The 14,790-nt window shown below is 41.3% G+C and overlaps 1 protein-coding gene and 2 pseudogenes across 1 annotated transcript in view; all 3 read right to left on the bottom strand.

The window, feature by feature from the left end:
• Positions 1-14,790, bottom strand: part of DRC8 (dynein regulatory complex subunit 8) — a 102,018-nt gene that overhangs the window by 75,102 nt on the left and 12,126 nt on the right. The gene's annotated exons all lie outside the window — the stretch shown is intronic.
• LOC102471046 (heterogeneous nuclear ribonucleoprotein D-like pseudogene) lies at positions 7,981-9,069 on the bottom strand (annotated as a pseudogene).
• On the bottom strand, positions 13,668-13,997 carry LOC102470634 (NADH dehydrogenase [ubiquinone] iron-sulfur protein 5 pseudogene; annotated as a pseudogene).

Raw genomic sequence — 14,790 nt, 5'->3', positions numbered from 1 at the left:
AAAAAAAAAAAAAAAGAAAGAAAGAAAGAAAAGAAAAACACTTGTATGTCCATGTTTATTGCCACATTATTCACAATTGCTAGGCCATGAAATCACCCCAAATGTCCAAGAACAGACAAGTGGATTGAAAAAATGTGGCACATGTACTCCATGGAATATTAGTTAACCATAAGAAATGATGAGATCCTGACATTTGATACAAAGTGGACAAATAATGGAAGATTTAATGCTAAGTGAAGCAAGCCAGACTATGAAAAACAGGCACTGTATGTCTCCTCTCAATATATACTGAATGTCTATGCTCTATAGCAGGAACTAAAAGATTGGAAGGTATAATCGTAGGAAGGGCAACTGTAGATACTAGAGACAGCATAGGGGGGAGTGGGTTGAAGGGAGTGGGAAGGAAGGTATCAGGGAAAACACAAACAAATAGCACATTTAATAGACACGAAAATTAAAAGTTATCTGTTGTTGATAATGTATATGGTAATGTAGGGCCAGCAGGTGGTATGGTGAATAAGGGTACTGGACTCCCACAGGGCCAACCTTGGTTTGAGTCCCAGACCTGGTGGCTTGCTTTCTCACTTTCTCTCTGTTTCTCTTTCTCTCTCTCTTGCTGGTCAAAATTACAATAAGTAAATAAATAAAGTTAAATTTTAAAATTCTTTTTAAAAAATGTATATAGTGGGACCAGCAGTTAGCATAATGGCTATGTCGCTGGACTCCCATGTAGTCGACCACGGTTCAAGTCCCGGATTCGGTGGCTTAAACTCACGCCGGGCGCATGTGCATGTGTGCCCAAGATCCCGAGAAGAGAATGGAGGAGAAGGGACTGCGGCGTGGCCATCCTCCCTGGGGGGTGATTTCTCACTTTCTGTCTCTCTCTGTCTTTCTGGCAAGCACACACACCCTATAGCACAAACCTCTCCAAAAAAAAAAAAAGGTGGGGGACACAGAGGGCTCCCTGAACACCCTGACACACCCAAGCCAGGCTGTGGGCACAGGTGACCTCCCTGCCTAGAACTGCTTACCTACCCAGTGGGCCTCCCTTTAAAAAAAAAAAAAAAAGTATATAGTAATGTCTTTGACTTGAATAATATGCACTGTATTCATGCTGGGAAAAATTATGTTGTATACTGTAAACACACACAGTGACTAAACGTAAATTATTTAAAAGTTAAACAAAAACACTAATTCTTAATTTATGTGGCTTATGGTGCAAGTATTATTTCAATTTTATAGAAAGGGAAATGAAATTTAAAAAGGCTAGCACATAGAAATTCAATGAAAGAGCCAGCAACTGACTCTATGGACTTTGGTGTACCTTTATTCTGTTAGAGTCAAAGATAAAGAACACGGATTACAAAAGGCCACCTTTGTAATGATTTGCTGGAAACAAACAAATCAGCCATATTTTCTCCATCAGCCATATAAAAAAGCTCAGAAATACCTGGGCTCCTTCTGCCTCACTTCGCTATGGAAGCATTTTTGTTTAAATGGTCTTTTAAATTGGAGTTTTAAACATCAGTTGTCTTTTACTCACTACCGAATAAAGGATGAAGCCTAAAAAAAAAGCTGCATTAGTTTGTGAAAGATTAAATTAATCAGCTACAAATAAAAATTAGCTTCTTTACATTAGAAACACTCCTTATGTGTTGTTTCTGTTGTTGCTTTTTAAAAATAAAACTACTTTATTCTGGGTAACCTAAATTTACGCTATTAGAACTCTTCTAGGGACTAGCAGATGGCATAGTGGTTAAGTCACTGGACTCTCATGTAGTTGACTCACACACCAGGCGCATGTGCATGTGTGCCCAAAATCCCAAGAGGAGAATGGAAGAGAAGGAATTGCAGTGTGACCATTTGCAGTGGTGATTTCTCTCTTTCTGTCTCTCTGTCTCTGTCTCTCTAGAGAGAGACACACACACTTTATAGCAAAATTCTCTTTAAAAAATAAATAAGTAAAAATAAAACTATTCTAAATTATTTTTGTTTCCAAAAAGTAAATACATATTAACTAGACATGTAATTAGGCTCAGTTTTTATTTATTTATTTTTTTAATTTTTGGTATAGGGCACATGCACTCACCTGAGAGGTGGGGGAGGGGAGGGGAGTTAGAAAGCACCCTTCAGCGGAGAGAGCCACACCACATTCCTTTCTCCTCCAACTCTCCTTTTGGAATTTTGGGCACACACACCCAGAGCGTGATCTTCAAGCTGCTGGGTCCAGAATTCCAACTGCGCAGTCAGTCATGTAGGATCCAGCCACTTTAATCTGCACAATTGAGGGTCATCTGCTGGCCTTCAATTTATTTCTTTTTTTTTCTTTTTTCTTTAATTTATAGACCACAGATTAGTTTATTTTTAACACCCATCATGCCATAAATTCATAGGGAATAGGTTCCAGTAGCTCAGGCTCCTTTCCATTGGTTCTCACAAAGTGTGATTCTCTGGGTGGAGCAGGCTGGCGCTTTAGTTGAACCCAGGTACCTTTCTCTTTGGCTTCCTGCTTCTTCTGGTCATTTTCATTCACACGTTTTAGGAAGCTATCTCTGCTCTTGGAATGCGTAATATGCTCAATACGCACATTCATTCTCTTGGCAAGAATCTTGCTCTAACTTGTTTGTTCACAGCAATGCCAACAGCATGCTGAGTAACATTGTAGACTCTTCCAGTTTTGCCATGGTAACATTTGTGGGGCATTACTTTTGAATAGTACCCGTTTCCTTAATGTCTACACTATCACCTTTCTTGTAGATTCCCATATATGTTGCCAAAGGAACCACTCCATGTTTTCTTTTCTTTTTCTCCCCACCCCCTTGGGAGGTTTTCGCTTTAGGGAGCATGCACTCGCCAGAAAGACAAAGAGAGACAGAGTGAGGAATCACCCCCCGGGGGGATGGCCACGCTGCAATCCCCTCTCCTCCATTCTCTTCTCAGGATCTTGGGCATGCAACGCACACGCGCCCGGTATCAGTTTAAGCCACTGGGTCCGGGACTCAAACCACGGTCAACTACATGGGAGTCCAGCAACATAACTGTTACACTAACTGCTGGTCCTACCACTCCATGTTTTCTAAAAGGCCTAGAGAACATATATCGGATGCCTTGCCTTTTTTTTTTCCTTTATGTTCGCCATTTTGGTTAATTACTGGAAGATGGGAGTTTCCTTCAATTTATTTCTTAATACTGAATACCGGAAAGGAAAAGTACAATGAAAAGACACAAAACATACAAGTAACAGACTAAGGCTAAAATCTTTAATATACAAAAAAAATAATTTGCTGGGGAAGATCATGAAAGATCATGAAGTGTCAGTTCAAACAAAAAGGAACACAAATACGTTTTAGAGATACTAAAGGTGTTCATAATTCAGAATATGAAAATTACCACTGTTTCTCTTTTTCACATATCCTATTGGCAAAAATCCCTAAGTTCAATCATTGAACTTTGTTTAAGAGGGAATGAGGAGGCCAGCAGGTGGTGTGGTGGTTAAGGCACTGGACACTCCCACATGGCCGACCACAGTTCAGGTCCCGGATCTGGTGGCTTGCTTTCTCACTTTCGTTCCCTCTGTATGTCTGTCTGTCTTTAGTCAAATGAAAATGATTGAATGAATAAATAAAATTAAATAAATAATTCTTAAAAAAAAAAAGAGGGAATGAGGAAATAGGAATGTTCATATAATAAGAGACTATCTTGTCAAGATAGCAACATCTACCAAAAATATGCATGCACTTTGACATATTTCCAAGAACTTACTCTAGGAAAAATATCTCGCTTTTGCAAAATGATATGCATACTAAGTCAGTTTCTGAAGCATGATTATTATAACAAAAATTTGGAAATCACATAAATGTCCATTAATAGGATATTAATTTAATATAGTATAGTTGATCCATACAGTTAACTGATGGTGTGGTGGTTAAGGCAGCTGGATCTCACATGTCTGGATCTCACCTGGTAGCTTGAAAAATACACCAGGCATGTGCGTGTGTGCATATCTAAAATCCTGAACAGAGAAGGGAGAAGGGATTGCAGCATGAACATCCCCTCAAAAGGGTGCTTTCTCACCCCCTCCTGCCCCACCCCCCATCTCTCAATGGCAAGTACACATGCCCTATAGCAAATTTTTTGAAAAAGAGAACATGATCACAAAAAAGCGTGTGTATATATATATATATATACACACACATATAAAAGTATATATTTTATTTATTTATTTATTGTCTTTAATTTGTTATAAGACACACACACTCATCAGAGAAAGACAGAGCAAGACAGAGTGTAAGTGAGAGCGAGAAAGCAAGCCTCCAGGTCTGGAACTCAAACCTCAGTCAGCCATGGGGGAGTCCAACACCTTAACCAGCACACCACCTGCTGGCCTCAAAATATATTGATAAAGTGAAAAAGGCAGAGCGCAGAATGGTTGATATAATATCACACCCACCTGTGTTAAAAATACACACACAGAGCTAGATAGTGGTGTGGTAGTTAAGGCAGCTGGCTCTCACATAGGCGACTGTGTGCTTCAAGTGTCAGACCTGGTGGCTGGAGAAACACATCAGGCACATGTACAGGCATGCCCCAAATTCTGAGAAGAACAAATGAAAAATACATGTACACACATTCTACAACTAAACAACAATAAAAGACAGCTTGATTTAAAAATGTGCAAAGGACTAGAACAGATATTTCTCCAAAACAAATGTACAAATGGCTAGTAAGTACATGGAGAGATGTTCGACAACTAATCACTAAGGAAATCCTGACCAGAGCCCCAGTGGGATAATACTTTGCACTCATTAGGATGACTACTACTAAAAAAAACATAAACAGCAAGTGTTGGCAAGGATGTGGACAAATTGGAACATTTGAACATGGCTGGTAAGCACATACAGTGGTGCAGCTACTGTGGAAAACAGTACAGTGATTCCTTAAAAACAAGTGATCCAGCAATTACGTTTCTGGATATATACCCCCAAAAATTGATAGCAGGGACTCAAACAGATATTTGTACACAATACTCATAGCAGCACAATTCACAATAATGAAAAGGTGAAAATAACCCAAATATTCATTAAGAGGTAGATAAACAAAATGTGGTACAAATATACAATGAAATGTTTTTCAGAAAAAGAATGAAATTCTGACACATGCTACTACCTAAGCCTTGAGAACATTATGGTAAGTGAAATAATCCAGACTCAAAAGGATAAATACTGGGGTCAGTCCCACAGCATAGCAGTTAGGCCCTGCATAGGGAACTGGATCCCACATGGCCAACCATGGTTCAAATCCCATACAAGCTGCTTAAAAACATGGCAGGCATGGGTCTAACAGTTAATGTAATGGCTACGTCGCTGAACTCTCATGTAGTCTACCGTGGTTTGAGTCCCGGACCCGGTGGCTTAAACTCATGCTGGGTGCGTGTGCGTACGTGCCCAACATCCTGAGAGGAGAATAGAGAAGGGATTGCAGTGTGGCCATCCTCCCTGGGGGGGTGATTTCTCTCTGTCTCTCTGTCTTTCTCTGCCATTCTGGCGGGTACATGTGGCCTATAGCAAAAACCTCTCCAAAATATCTCAATGGGATAGAGAAATGGAGTAAAAAAAATGTGATGTGGCCATATTTCAATGGGGAGTGATTTCTTTCTTTCTTTCTTTCTTTCTTTCTTCCTTTCTTTCGAATTATTTCATTTACGGGGCTGGCAGGTGGCACTGTGGTTAAGGGCACTGGACTCCCACATGGCTGGCCACAGTTCAAGCCCTGGACCTGGTGGCTTGCTTTCTCACTTTCTCTCTCTCTTTTTCACACTATCCCTCTCTGGTCAAATTTAAATAAATAGATAGATAAATAAATAGAGTTAAATGAAACTTATTTTTTTGAGAGGTTTTTGCTATAGGGTGCGTGTGCTCGCCAGAAAGACAGAGACACAGAGACAGAAAGCAAGAAATCACCCCCCCAGGGGGGACGCCACGTCACAATCCCTTCTCCTCCATTCTCCTCTCGGGATCTTGGACATGCACACACACACGCCTGATGTGAGTTTTTAAGCCCCCGGGGTCTGGGACTCAAACCACAATTGACTACAGGGGAGTCCAGTGACATAGACATTACGCTAAATGCTGGTCCCAACACTGCCCCTCTCTGGTCAAATTTAAATAAATAAATAAATAGAGTTAAATGAAACAATTCTTTGAGAGAGAGAGAGGGAGAGAGAGAGAGAGAGGAAAAGTGAGAAAGCAAGCTGCCAGTTCTGGGACTCAGAATGTGGTCAGCCATGTGGGAGTCCAGCACCTTAACCAGCATGCCACCTGGTGGCCACTAGTGAGTGCTTTCTCTTCTCTATGTATATATATCTGGCAAGTCAATGAGCCCTCAATCAATTAAAAAAATGAGGGACAAATACTGCATTATATTATACTGTTTCACTCATATGAGTTACCTAGCTAGAGTAACCAACTCACACAGAAAGTAGAATAGTAGTTGCCAGAAATTGGGGAAGAGATAGATATGGAGTTATTGTTTCACAGGTAGAGTTTCAGTTAGGGAAAATAAAAAGTCCTAGAAATGGATGGTGGTGATGACTGCTCAGTAATGTACTGAACCACATATTAAAAATGGCTAAGATGGGGACCAGCAGTTAGCGTAATGGGTTATGTCACTGGACTCCCACGTAGTCGACCGCGGTTCGCGTCCCAGACCCAGTGGCTTAAACTCACGCTGGGTGTGTGTGTGTGCGTGCCCAAGATCCCGAGAGGAGAATGGAGGAGAAGGGATTGCGGCGTGACTATCCCCCCTGGGGGGGTGATTTCTCGCTTTCTGTCTCTCTTTCTCTCTGTCTCTCTCTGTCTGTCTGGCGAGCGCACACGCCCTATATAGCAAAAACCTCTCCAAAAAATAAAAGGCTAAGATGGTCAATTTTATTTTCCATATATTATACCACAATAAAAAAGTACACATGCACACAAATATACACACTTGTATTTGCATGGACTTTCTCTAGAAGAATGAAATTTTAATAAATTTTGCCTTTAGAAATGGGAACTAAGGGGACCAGCAGTTGGCATAATGGCTATGTCACTGGACTCCCATGTAGTCAACTGCAGTTCGAGTCCCGAACCCGGTGTCTTAAACTCTCGGCCGGTGCGTGTGTGTGTGTGTGTGTGTGTGTGTGTGCCCAAGATCCCAAGAGGAGAATGGAGGAGAAGGGATTGTGGTGTGGCCATTCCCCTGGTGGGTGAATTCTTACTTTCTGTCTCTCTGTCTTTCTGGTGAGTGCATGTGCTCTATAGCAAAAACCTCTCTGGAAAAAAAAAAAAAAGAAAAGAAAGAAATGGGAACTGGGTTAGGGGCCAGAAAGTACCCATGATCCAGGCTGGCTAAGACTGGGCAGTGGATCATGGTATAAAGACCACTGGTGGGCCTCTCTCATTTTCTCTCCATCCCTCTCATGGAGGAAACAAAGAAATATTTTTTTTAAGAATTATTCACTTATTTATTTAATTCTATTTGTTATTATTTTTTAATTTTACCAGAGAGAGACAGAGAAAAAGGGAAAGCGAGAAAGCAAGCCGCCAGGTCCGGGACTTGAAGTGCAGTTGGCAACATGGGAATCCAGCACCTTTGACTACCACACCACCTGCTGGCCCCCCAAAGAAATAAATGTTTAAAAGGGGAGGAAATTGGATAGCCAGGAGTTAGAGGTGAAGAGATTTACTGATTACTACATAATCTTTACCATTCATTCTTTGTACCTTTAGAATTTTGCCTCATGTGCATATATCATTTATCCAAATATTTTCTTTTCTTTCACATAAGGAAGCATTTATTAGAAGTTTTATGTGAAATCATAAAAATAACATTTGTTTAAACACAAAATCCACATTGAGTCAAAACACAGATAGCAAAGGACAAAGTAAAAGCAAAGAAAACTAATTTGTGGCTATGTACAGTTAGACACAGTTGTGGCTCGTACACTATAAAGTCTTTTACAAAATAATCATCTTAGATTGACAGAAGACCAATCTTCAATGCGGAACTGCACGATGGGTTACTTTAACATCTCCTAGTTTCTCCGACATCCTCCTTTTATATGGCTGGTAACTGTTTTGGTGATTGCCACCCCCTCGAGATGCCCTGCCATAAGTACTCTGTTGGCCGCTGTAGTCTGCATATCCCTGTGCGTATCCATAGTTCCCATAGTTATATCCAGTATAATCGTATCTGCCACAGCCACTATAGTTGTGATCACCACCATAGGCACTACTGTAATTTCCATATCCTTGATCATAATAATTATTAAATCCTTGGTTCCAGTTCTGGCCTGACCTGGGCCACAACCCCTAGTACCACCTCTTCCACCAGCTACAGCACCTTTTCCTCCTTTTCGTTGTTGTTGCTGCTACCTATGTACCTTTATGTTTGTGCAACCTTTATGCCAGAACCAATTTGATGGTATCTGCTTTCTAATACTTTCTTTACTGGCTCTTCATCTGTATCTGTGATTAAACAAAATCCTCTTCTTTCATTTTTGTATCCATGGAAAGTTCAATCTCTCCAAAGGCTCTGAAACATTCTTTGATTCGTTCTTCAGAAGTACTTGGGCTCTATCCATCCACCTTTGTGGGAGATTCTTTCCCTTTTAAAGCTTCGGTTCTTTTGGGGTCTATCAACTAGCCATCCAGTTTGTGTTCTTTCAGTTCCAAAACCTTATCAACACTAGCAGCATCGATGAGAAGCAAAAATCCAAATCCTCTTGATTTTCCAGTGACTGGATCTGTTTTAATTGTGCAGTTTACAACTTCCCCAAATAGAGACAAATACTCAGTCAGATTTTTCTTGCTTGTATTCTAGCTCAAGCCTCTAATAAACATGTCAACGTCATCCCACTGATACTTGCTGGGGTTGATCCTGGATCCTTCTGCGCATACCTCTATGTTGATGGACTCGTTCACGTCCTCCATGGCAGTGGAATTGTCCTCAGGAGGCGTTGACACACAGTTCGGTTCCTGGTCGCAGCGAAGGAGAGTTGTATGAGCCAACTATTAATTTTTTCTTTTTTTTGGAGAGGTTTTTGCTATAGGGCGTGTATGCTCGCCAGAAAGACAGACAGAGACAGAGAGACAGAAAGTGAGAAATCACCCCCTGGGGGGATGGCCACACTGCAATCCCTTCTCCTCCATTCTCCTCTCGGGATCTTGGGCACACATGCACACATGCCCAGCGTGAGTTTTAAGCTACCAGGTCCGGGACTCGAACTGTGGTTGGCTACATGCGAGTTCAGTGACACAGCCATTATGCTAACCACTGATCCCTTAAATATTAATTTTTAATCAGTATTATTGACTGATTTGTAAACACAGAGAAGGAAAATGTACAGAGGTGAAAATGTATTACAGACTATGTTTTGTATAAGGAAAAATAAAATGCCTCTTATTAGTGATGGTAAAAGCCTATCCAGGGCCAGCTGGTGGTGTGGAAGTTAAGGCAACAGGATCCCATATGGCCAACTGCTCTTTTCAAGTCCTGGACCCGGCAGCTTGAAAAACATGCCAGGTGCATGTGTATGTGTGTCCCAAATCTTGAAAGGATAATGCAGGAGAACAGATGGCAGTATGGCCATTCCCTCTGTAGGAGGGGGATTGGTGCCTTGTCACTTTTTCTCTCTCTTCCTCCTCTCTGTTTCTCTCCTATTAGCACACAAACCCTATCGCAAATTAAAACAAACAAAAAAAAACTGCCTGGTATTTTTCAAGGAGCTCCTTATAAATCCATTATAAGGAGCCAGTTTTCAAAAATAATTTAACAAGGAAGTGGAAAAGGAAAATAAAATGCTTTAGATCTTAAAACATTGATGCAAAACACATAGAAATAAAAAGGTTTTATGAGGGCCTTGTTATATACAATAAAACATTGTTCATTTAGATTACATAGGAAAAAAACAAGTCTGAAATATTTACTTCAAGAAAATAAAATGCAGTGGCCAGCAGGTGACATGGTGATTAAGGGCACTGGACTCCCACATGGCCAGCCATGGATTGAGTCCTGGACCTAGTGGCTGGCTTTCTCACTCCACTCACCTCGCTCTGTCCCTCTCTAGTCAAATTAAATACATACATACATACATAAAGCTATATTAAATAATTCTTTTAAAAAATAATCTAAAATGGAATAATAGTAGCTAATATTGCTCTAAGTTTAAAATCCCAAGCTAATCTGTTTCAAACAAATATTGTTATAAAAGATTTAGAAATGCTCACTTGGGCCAGCAGGTGGCATGGTTGTTAAGGCGGCTGGACTCTCACATGGCTGACCACAATTCAAGTCCAAGACCTGGTGGCTTGCTTTCTCACTTCCTTCTCTCTGTCTCTCTCTGGTCAACTTCAAAGAAATAAAATAATAATAATGAATAAAATTTTTAAAAAGAAAGAAAGAAAACAAAAAGAAATGTTCACTGATGGGACCAGCAGATGGCGTAGTGATTATATCACTGGACTCCCACATGGCCGATTTGAGTCCCGGTGACTCAAATGACTTGAAATTCATGACCCGGACCCAGTGACTTGAAATTCACACCAGGTTCATGTGTGTGTGCCCAAGATCCCAGGAGGAGAACAGAAGGGATTGCCACATGGCCATCCCCTGGGGGGGCTAGGGATGTGATTTCTTGCTCTGTCTCTGTTTCTCCGACAAGCACACATGCCCTATAGCAAAAATCTCTCAAAAGAAAAGAAAAGAGGGACCAGCAGTTAGCGTAATGACTATGTTGCTGGACTCCCACATTGTTGACCACGGTTCGAGTCCCAGACCCAGTGGCTTAAACTCACACCGGGTGTGGGTGTGTGCGTTCCCAAGATCCCGAGAGGAGAATGGAGGAGAAGGGATTGCGGTGTGGCCATCCCCTCTGCGGGGGGTGATTTCCTGCTTTCTATCTCTCTGTCTCTCTCGTCTGTCTGGCGAGTGCACGTGCCCTATAGCAAAAACCTCTCCAAAAAAAAGAAAAGAAATGTTCACTGACACAGTAGTTATCAAACGTTTTAGTGTCAGATTCTCTTTCATACTCTTAAAAATTATCAAGACCCCAAAGAGCTTTTGTTTATGTAAGTTATATGAATCTATATTTGCGTGTTTATAAGAATAATTCTTTTTTTTTTTTTTGGAGAGGTTTTTCACTATAGGGCACGTGCGCTTGCCAGACAGACAGAGACATAGAGACAGAAAGCGAGAAATCACCCCCCAGGGGGGATGGTCACGCCGCAATCCCTTCTCCTCCATTCTCCTCTTGGGATCTTGGGCACGCACGCACATGCGCCTGGCGTGAGTTTTTAAGCCACCGGGTCCGGGACGTGAACCGCGGTCGACTACGTGGGAGTCCAGCGACATAGCCATTACGCTAACTGCTGGTTCCCTATATTTGCCATATTAGAACTAAACCTAAAATTTTAAAAATATGTATTTACCAATTTGTTTAGAATAAATAAACCCATTATAAGTTGATATAAGTATGTTTTCCAAAACAAAAAGTAAAGTTGATTAGAAGAATGGCACTCTTTTACATATTTGCAAATCTCTTTCATGTCTGGCTTAACTAAAGACAGCTGGACTCTCATATCTAATTCTACATTCAATCTGCTCCAGTGTCAAATGTCACACACAGCCTTTTAAAAACTCTTAATATATACTTGTGGAAAAAAATGAGAATGAAAATAAAAAAACATTGTCTTAGATTTATTATAAAATAGTTTTGGCCTCACAGATACCTGAAAGGGTTTTGGGGAAACACTAGGGTCACCAAACCACACTTTGAGAATGACTTATTTATACTACCAATCCTATGAGTTAAGTGTAAAAACAGAAGCACAGGACCAACAGGCGGCATGGTAGTTAAAGGCAGCTGGATCCCACATGGCCAATAGCACAGTTTGAATCCTAGACCAGGAAGCCTGAAAACCACACTGGGTGTGTGTGCGTGCTTGCCCAAAATCCCAAGAGAAGAATGGAGAAGAGATTGTGGCATGGTCTTCTCTCCCCACCCGGGGTGGGTGCGTTCTCATTTTACTTCTTTATCTCCTTCTCTGTCTCTCTCTGGTGAGCGCACACATCCTACAGGAGACAAACAAACAAACAAACAAAAACAAACAAATCTGAGACACAGGGAGAAAAAATCAGTTCATCACAGTCACAGAGCTGGGACTAGGACCAAGGAGTCTGGTTCCAGACCTCAGGGCTGCCTCTCAGAAGTCCTCCCAGGAAAGCAGCAGGAACCCATTTCATAATGCTGAAGGTAGTGCTGAGCAAAAACTGATTGCCTGACAGTCATAACCCCAGCCCGATCTTCTATCAAAGTGAAAATATTTCAAATTAAGTCTTCTGATTTGTGGAAATTAAAGCTAAGTGGAAGGAAGAATAGGTACCCAAACTTACCTCTAACGGGTCGTAAGTCTGCCCTATAAGGGAAGTAGCACCAAACCTCCACCTGAGGGACAAAGCATATTATGGGAGGAACAACCAATGCCCTGGACACCTCTCAGGGAACAGCTTTCTCTTCCCTGCCCAAACCAAGCCATTATCTATGCCCACTCACACTCCATTCAAAGACATTTCTTTATAACTCTCAGTCTTTACAGAAAACACTGCCTTCAATCCTTAATTAAAGTAGTTAAAAAGAAAAGAATGATTAATTCTATTAGATATTAAAGCATTTTATAAATTGACAGCATGTAGTAAATGACTGAAAGGTAAAGCAGAAGATCAGAACAGCCCAAGTTAGATCAAATTATACAAAACGTAGCATATTACAAAGTAGACCTAACAAAGGGAGAAAGCCCAAAGGCACCCTCATCCTTGCATTCCCAGAGCCTCCTCTGTGGCTGGTGCAGGGTCAGTTTGGAAAATACTGCCCCAAACAGAAACTCATTTGAGTTCCGATTTTGCTGTCAAGCTGTTGGGCAATTTTGGGCAAATCATTTTGTTTCTCTGTCCATAATTTTCAATTTATAAGGAGTGGATGACAGTGATACCAACAGCAGAGTGCTATACAAGTTAATAGAGAGGTAAAGATTAATAAGCTACATCTAGGGGCTGGCAGGTGGCATGGTGGTTGGGTGCTGGACTCCCACATGGGCACCTGTGGTTCGAGTCCCAGACCTAGCAGCTTGCTTTCTCACTTTCCCTTTCTGTCTCTGGTCAAATTTAAAATAATAATAATTATTATTATTATAAATAAAATAATTCTTTTTTAAAAAGCTGCATCCATCCATGCTGCTGCTTCTCCAACATGCTTAGTACTAATATTTTTTAAAGAATTATTTAATTTATCATTTTTTTAAAAATTTGCTAGAGGGCACATGTGCTCACCAGAGAGAGAGGCAGAGAGAGAGAAAAAGTAAGAAAGAAAACTGCCAAGTCTGGGACTCAAACCGCAGTCAGCCATGTGGGAGTCCAGTGCCTTAATTGCCATGCCACTTGTTTTAATGCCAAAACAAAACTATTTCCTCGGTAACCATCTTTATTTAATAAAGAATTGGGTTCTTGGAAAAATCATGATCCTTTTTTTTTTTTTAGGATGAAGTAGTCCTTTATTTTCACACTTCAGCAAAGAGGTTTTCAGGAAACAATCGTTTCAGTGCACATTAGCGAACAGGAAAAATCACCTCCAGTCATCAACAGATGCTCTGCTCAGGGCCTAGGCTCCCAATGCCCGAGTGGTGAGGTGGAGGGGTGTACTTTCCTTCATCAGCTTTTCCCACTGCATTCTGATGGCACGCATGTGTTTTATCGTTTTCTGCCGAACCATACACTCTATGAAATCATCGAATTCTAGCTTGCACTCTTTCTCTGCCCAGATACTATGATTGCACGTGCACATTCTCTCCATCCTTTTCAAAAGCGTGGCACTGAGATAGGAGCTTATGGGGCTATTCACCACTTTGGATTGTCATCCAGCAATCTACGTTAAAGCCTAGCCTGTTCTGCTCATCAAGGAAAGGCATGGCTGCCCATCACACTGCCCTTGTCTCCTCATTGGCCATGATGTATTTTTTGTAAGCAAAACTGCATCATGATTTTTCCAACACCCCAATAAATCAGGGCCAGTCAGGCTCATGGAGGTTAGATGCTGAATCCCACATGGCCAATTGTACAGTTCAAGTCTCAAACTTGGTGCTTGAGAACCACACCAAGCATGTGTGTGTGTATGCCCAAACTCCTCGAGGAGACTGGAGAAGTGATTGTGGTGTGGCTATCCCTGTTGGAGGATGCTTTTTCATCCTCTCTCTGTCTCTCTTTAGCTACTGCACAGCCCTCTGACCAAAACAGTAGACCATTTAAGTTGCAAGAACATACACTTTTCCCAGGAGCCTCAGTAAAGTTATTCTAATTTTAAATGGAAAAAAAAAATGCAGCCCATAAACATGCTTATTTTTCCTTAATTTGTCCTTTTACCAAAAAAGGACCAGCATCACTGCTCTAAGAGATTGGGGGGAGGGGTTCTTTTTACTGTGAATGTGGAGACAGGCCAAAAAGTCCATGAGGGGCAGGTGGGGGAGGTAGGAGGTGGACTGGGAGCAGAGGCATTGCTGCATGGCAGACATGGCATTCAAAAAACCCTGGTGTGACATTGAGCCAATGATTTAACTTCTCCTTGTCTCCAAAAACTGGAGACAACCTTTAGCACACAAATTAGAAGATGAATATTGAGAGAATGTACGTGACCCCTAGCACTCAACTACAGGGAGTGGGTCAAACAGCAAGCCTGGTTTCTTTCCTCTCTTTCCCCCATTTGGC

This window comes from Tupaia chinensis, unplaced genomic scaffold (genome assembly GCF_000334495.1).
Source record: "Tupaia chinensis unplaced genomic scaffold, TupChi_1.0 Scaffold000532_1, whole genome shotgun sequence".
NCBI classification, from domain to species: domain Eukaryota; kingdom Metazoa; phylum Chordata; class Mammalia; order Scandentia; family Tupaiidae; genus Tupaia; species Tupaia belangeri.
Note: the sequence above shows the minus strand (reverse complement) of the source record. Positions and strands in the feature narration are given on the sequence as shown.